This window comes from Castor canadensis, chromosome 11, assembly GCF_047511655.1.
Source record: "Castor canadensis chromosome 11, mCasCan1.hap1v2, whole genome shotgun sequence".
In the NCBI taxonomy this organism is placed as follows: Eukaryota; Metazoa; Chordata; class Mammalia; order Rodentia; family Castoridae; genus Castor; species Castor canadensis.
In genome coordinates this window covers 71707154-71713287 of record NC_133396.1, presented here as the reverse complement: position 1 = coordinate 71713287, position 6134 = coordinate 71707154, and the positions used below count along the sequence as shown (strand labels likewise).

General features: G+C 42.6%; 1 pseudogene; it reads left to right on the top strand.

Moving 5' to 3' along the window:
• Window positions 1-1004: 1004 nt before the first annotated feature.
• Window positions 1005-3678, top strand: LOC109696522 (DNA-binding protein SATB2 pseudogene; annotated as a pseudogene).
• Window positions 3679-6134: the final 2456 nt, after the last annotated feature.

Genomic DNA, 6134 nt, shown 5'->3' with positions numbered 1-6134 from the left:
TCCCCTTATATAATAGAAAATCTCTTCAGTAGAATACTCCCTTCCCCTTATTTTCTTCATGTGAACATGGAACTTGAAAGTTCACTGTGAATTTACCAACTTACCACAAAATTTGTCTTCTCTATTTTAATGAAAACGTATTACATGAGACGGAAGTTTTATATAATGATAAAGGACACTTATTCTGCCACTTGACTTTATTTGGAACTAGTACAATAGTACCATGACTATTACAATACAGAAAACAGACTGGGTCCAAGTACAACAGGAAGTGGAGAGTTTTAGCTAAAAATAAAATGAGGGAAATGGTAAATGGAATATTACTAAGAAGAGACATCAAGGGTACAGGGATTATTAGGAAACTAACTTATCAGGATTCTTTCTAAAGGAGGCCAGTGTAATCAGATACCAACTGTGAGTGGACTCTTACTAAACTGATTCAACAAAATTCTTGTTAAAACTAAGCTAGGGGCTGGGCATGGTGGCCTATGCTTGTAATCCCAGCCAATCAGGCAAAAAGTTACCTAGACAAGACAGCCAGATAAAGAGTTACCTAGAATAAGCCAGGTGTAATAGCGCAAGTCTATAATCCTAGCTTTGTGGGAACCCAAGTAGGAGGATTGTGATCTAATACTGGCCTCTGGATAAATTACAAGACCCTACTAGAAAAATGGACAGGGATATGGCTCATATGGTAGAGCACTTGTCTACCAAGTGTGAGCCCTTCATTCAAAGCCTACTACCATTAAAAAACAAAAACAAAACAAAAATATTCTAGGCAGACCAAAGATCCAAGAATGAAGCTTAACTAAATGGGGCTGGTGGAGTGGCTCAACTGTAAGGCGCCTGCCCAGCAATCACAAGGCCTTGAGTTCAAATCCAAGTGCTGCCAGAAACAAAAAGTGAGCTTAAAGGATATTGATTAAATTTTGGTTAAGAAAAGAATCTGCCCCTCCCTAGGTCCCTGTGCGTTTTATTGCGACCTGCTGGTGGGAACTTTGTCTCCGAGTCAGAGCAGCATGGAGCGGCGGAGCGAGAGCCCGTGTCTGCCAGACAGCCCCGACCGGCGGAGTGGCAGCCCTGATATCAAGGGGCTTCCCCCGGTGAAGGTGGCCCGGTTGGAGCAGAACGGCAGCCCCATGGGAGCCCGCAGGAGGCCCAACGGCGCGGTGGCCAAGGCCGTGGGAGGTTTGATGATTCCTGTCTTTTGTGTGGTGGAGCAGTTGGACGGCTTTCTTGAATATGACAACAGAGAACACGCTGAGTTCGTCTTGGTTCGAAAAGATGTGCTTTTTAGCCAGCTGGTGGAGACTGCACTCCTGGCCCTGGGGTATTCCCACAGCTCTGAGGCCCAGACCCAAGGAATAATCAAGCTGGGGAGATGGAACCCTCTTCCCCTTAGCTATGTTGCGGATGCACCCGATGTAACAGTGGCCGACATGCTGCAAGATGTCTATCATGTGGTGATGTTGAAAATCCAGTTACAAAGTTGTTCAAAATTGGAAGACTTGCCTGCGGAGCAGTGGACCCATGCCACAGTCCGCAATGCCTTAAAGGAACTGCTCAAAGATATGAACCAGAGCACATTAGCCAAAGAATGCCCTCTCTCCCAGAGTATGATTTCATCCATTGTAAATAGCACATACTATGCCAATGTGTCAGCAACCAAGTGCCAGGAGTTTGGGAGATGGTGTAAAAAATATAAGAAGATTAAAGTGGAAAGAGTGGAGCGAGAAAACCTTTCAGACTATTGTGTTCTGGGCCAGCGTCCAATGCATTTACCAAATATGAACCAGCTGGCATCTCTGGGGAAAACCAACTAACAGTCTCCTCACAACCAAATCCACCATAGTACTCCAATCTGAAACCAAGTGCCCGCTTTACAGTCCATCATGAGCCCTGGTCTTCTTTCTCCCCAGCTCAGTCCACAACTTGTCAGGCAACAAATAGCCATGGCCCATCTGATAAACCAACAGATTGCTGTTAGCCGGCTCCTGGCTCACCAGCATCCTCAAGCCATCAACCAACAGTTCCTGAACCATCCACCCATTCCCAGAGCAGTTAAGCCAGAGCCAACCAACTCTTCTGTGGAAGTTTGTCCAGATATTTACCAGCAAGTGAGAGATGAGCTGAAAAGGGCCAGTGCCCAAGCTGTCTTTGCAAGAGTGGCATTCAACCGTACACAGGGATTGTTGTCTGACATTCTGCGTAAGGAAGAAGACCCCAGGACGGCCTCTCAAGTCTCTTTTAGTAAACCTGAGGGCCATGCAGAATTTCCTCAATCTGCCAGAAGTGGAGCGGGATTGAATTCACCAGGATGAGCGAGAGCGGAGCATGAACCCAATGTGAGCATGGTCTCCTCCGCCTCTAGCAGTCCCAGCTCCTCACGAACCCCTCAGGCCAAAACCTCGACACCGACAACAGACCTCCCTATTAAGGTGGACGGCGCCAACGTCAACATCACAGCTGCCATTTATGACGAGATCCAACAGGAGATGAAAAGGCCAAGGTGTCTCAAGCCCTGTTTGCCAAAGTGGCTACAAATAAAAGTCAGGGCTGGCTCTACAAACTGTTCCGCTGGAAAGAGAACCCAAGCCCAGAAAACCGCACCCTCTGGGAGAACCTCTGCACTATCGTGGCTTCTCGAACCTTCCCCAGCACGAGAGGGACGTGATCTATGAGGAAGAATCACGGCATCACCACAGTGAACACATGCAGCATGTGGTCCAGCTCCCACCTGAGCCAGTGCAGGGTCTTCACAGACAGCAGTCACAGCCAAGCAAGGCGAGCTCCCCTCCTAGAGAAGAGGCGCCGCCCCCACCTCCTCCTATGGAAGACAGTTGCGCTAAAATGCCACGGTCTCGCACAAAGATCTCCTTAGAAGCCATGGGGATCCCGCAAAGCTTTATCCATGACGTAGGCCTCTACCCCGACCAGGAAGCCATCCACATGCTCTCGGCCCTGCTGGATCTCCCCAAACACACCATCATCAAGTTCTTCCAGAACCAGCGGTACCACGTGAAGCACCAAGGGAAGCTGAAGGAGCACCTGGGCTCCGCTGTGGACGTGGCCGAGTACAAGGACGAGGAGCTGCTGACCGAGTCGGAGGAGAACGACAGCGAGGAAGGCTCGGAGGAGATGTACAAAGTGGAGGCCGAGGAGGAGAGCGCAGAGAAGGGCAAGGCGGCGCCCCCGCCGAAAGGGACTAGAGATAATGTGAGCTCCTACCAAGCAAAGCAATACCGCGGTCCAAGGATTTTCTGTTTCCCTTTCTTTAAAGAGTTTTTTTTTTTTTTGACTTTATTTTATTTTTTTATGTCTGTTTTATTTTTCTTACCTTTCTGATATTTCTTTGTTGCACAGGATACACCTATAGACTGAATAAGTTCAGTACTTGTCAATCAGACATCGCCTTGGCAAAGACACTAAGTGTTACACTTTTAGACTGACTGCATCGTAGTGGAGATAATCAAGGGAGACTGCCTTCCTTGTCTGGCACTTAGGGAAGAGGCGTCAGGCAAGTTCCAGGATGGGAAGACCCACGAAATCAATGAAGGAAGCTGCAAGTGTGTGCATATGTATATGTATGTATCTCTGTGTTTACATATGTATATTAAAATTGCATGGGACACAGAACTTTACAATCTGAAAGAATAGACTATGAAATGAGTTCTTAAAAAAAAGACTTGTTTATGTATTAAAAAAACCATTTCACACTGAGTCACTTTGGCTCTTTGAAAAACTGTGGCCTGCTCTCAGGGTGGGGTGACTATTTTTGAATTCCTATTTAATTTTTTGTGTTTGTCCCTGATTTTTTTTGTTGTTGTTGTTCTATGGCTTTGTATCTGGCAGCTTAATGGGTAATTTTTGGAGGTATGTATTTAACACAATAAATCAACACTGCCAAAAAAAAGAGAGAGAAAGAAGAGAGTTAAGTGAAAAAAATCAGGGCACATTAAAATGATACAAGTCAAAATACTCTTAAAGACACAGTGCACACTTAAAATGACTCAATAAAAAATGACATGATACGTTCCGTTATTCGATTTGTCATTACTGTAGTGAACAGATACATTTCTGTGGAATTCCAAATAAGTAAAGCTGAAATTCAGTGGAGAAAATATTCGTCCATTAGTGCAGTCTCAATAAATGACATTTTGACAGTGGACATATGGGATTCAGAATATGAGCCACATTTTGTTGTGAAATTGACTTACCTGCTTGTGACTTCAAATCTGAAAATTATCAAGCCTGCTCATTTAAAGTTGTTACTTGTTGCTGTTTTTGTTTTTGACAGAAAATAGTTCAGTGTAGTAAGTTAGAAAGAAGTTGCTGCCCAGTTCAAGGGGCTCCCTCTTAATAAGTCTCCAGCCTTCCCTCTTCCCAAACGTTTCTTATTTCTACTTCATTTTGGACTTCCTCTTCTTCGCACACATTCCATCTACCTTAGCCAAACATTTCCAGTCCCTGATCTCACACGTCTTGGTCCTTTTTCCTGGTCCACAACCCTAACAAGAACCTGTTTTTGAATCATTGTGCTGCTCCAGGCAATAGTAAGTGAAGCGATTTCAGTAGAATCACCTACTCATCATGAAAGGAAATTTTCTCCCAGTTCCCGTCATAGCAATCACCTTACGTAAAGCAGAACTAATGCCGACTAGCTGTTCAGTGGAGTGAGCATTAAAGCTGCAATCTACTATACTTCTCCAGATCTCCTTCAGCTTCCTATCAGAAACACCAGTAGCATTACCTTCCACTTCTCCTTACAGTAACTGCAAGAGACCTCCCCTTCGGGACTGGCCTCAAGATCAGACTTTGAAATGGCCACCAGCAAGTCGCACATGGTCAGATTTTTTTTGTTTTCAAGTTGTGTTTTCATACAACCTTGTCAAAGACCTCATGCAATATCACTTTGAAAGTTATTTTCTGTTTACTACACAAACATTGTAATATAACTGTTAATACTATTTATATATTCGAAAGGTATAAAAGGTAGGAGTTAAAAAAACCCTCTATGTGTAGATATTAACTCAGAACTTACACTATACAGGGAGAAGACAAGTTGTAATACAAGCTAATTCTAGCTGCTCAGTAACCTCTGGAGTTTTTAAAGGGACATTTTCCTGTACTTTTTCAAATAATGAAGTTTAAAATTATCTTGACATGAGCGTCATGTATCTTTGCAAAAGGATGGCTGTTTGCAGTTAAGCCCTGGGTCCATCCTTCCTTTTTCTGTAGTATGCTGCAGCTTTAAACAGAAAGTCCATGGTTGCTGCTTCCTGATCTCCGAGTTACTCTTTCCAAATTGTCTTGTGACACTGTTGCTGAAGGTCACTCTGTACACATCAGATACACTGATTTTGCCAAGCTCTTACAAGGTATCTGTATTTGGTATCGTTTACACTTCAACTAAAAATTTATTAGGTATTTTTCAATGCTAAGTCTTGCCTTTTGTTTTTTAATTTCACTGCGAAGTTTGCAGTGGTTCTAAGTGAATCTGTGGGCATTTTAGCCTGTGGTCTTGCCAGATCTTTACGAATTACAATGCATATATGTCTACTTATTCAATATGTGTCATATAATATATATTTGGAAGAAGAAACTTTCTCTTGTAGTGCCTCTTGACAGAGCACAATTTCCCGTCTTTTTTTGTGTGTGAAATGAAAAAAAAACAAATTGTGTTTTATTGCAGTATCAACAATGTGAATAAGGATTAACATATTGTAAATGTTCTTTTTTCCATGTAAATCAACTATCTTTGTTATCACTAAGTGATAATTAATTTTTAACTTATGTGCATTGTTAGGCTGTTAGAATTTTTTGGTTGTTAAAACGCATTCAATAAATCTGAAAAAAAAAAGAAAAGAATCTATCAATAACCTATCCTCTCTCTTTTTATATGAAGTATGAGTTATCTCCATTTATCTTTTTTTAATCCATAGACTAATCAATAGTGATTGTCAACTAAATTATCAATCTTTATCTGGAAGCTGATCTTCAACTGAAGTAAAGTGAAATTAGGACCAACGATTTTATGCCTTACCCAGTGTTCTGTAATAATGTCAAGCTCGGCCTTTGCATATTTGTATTTTAGTATTTGCCTCCCACCTTTATAAGCACATTCTTCTTTGTCA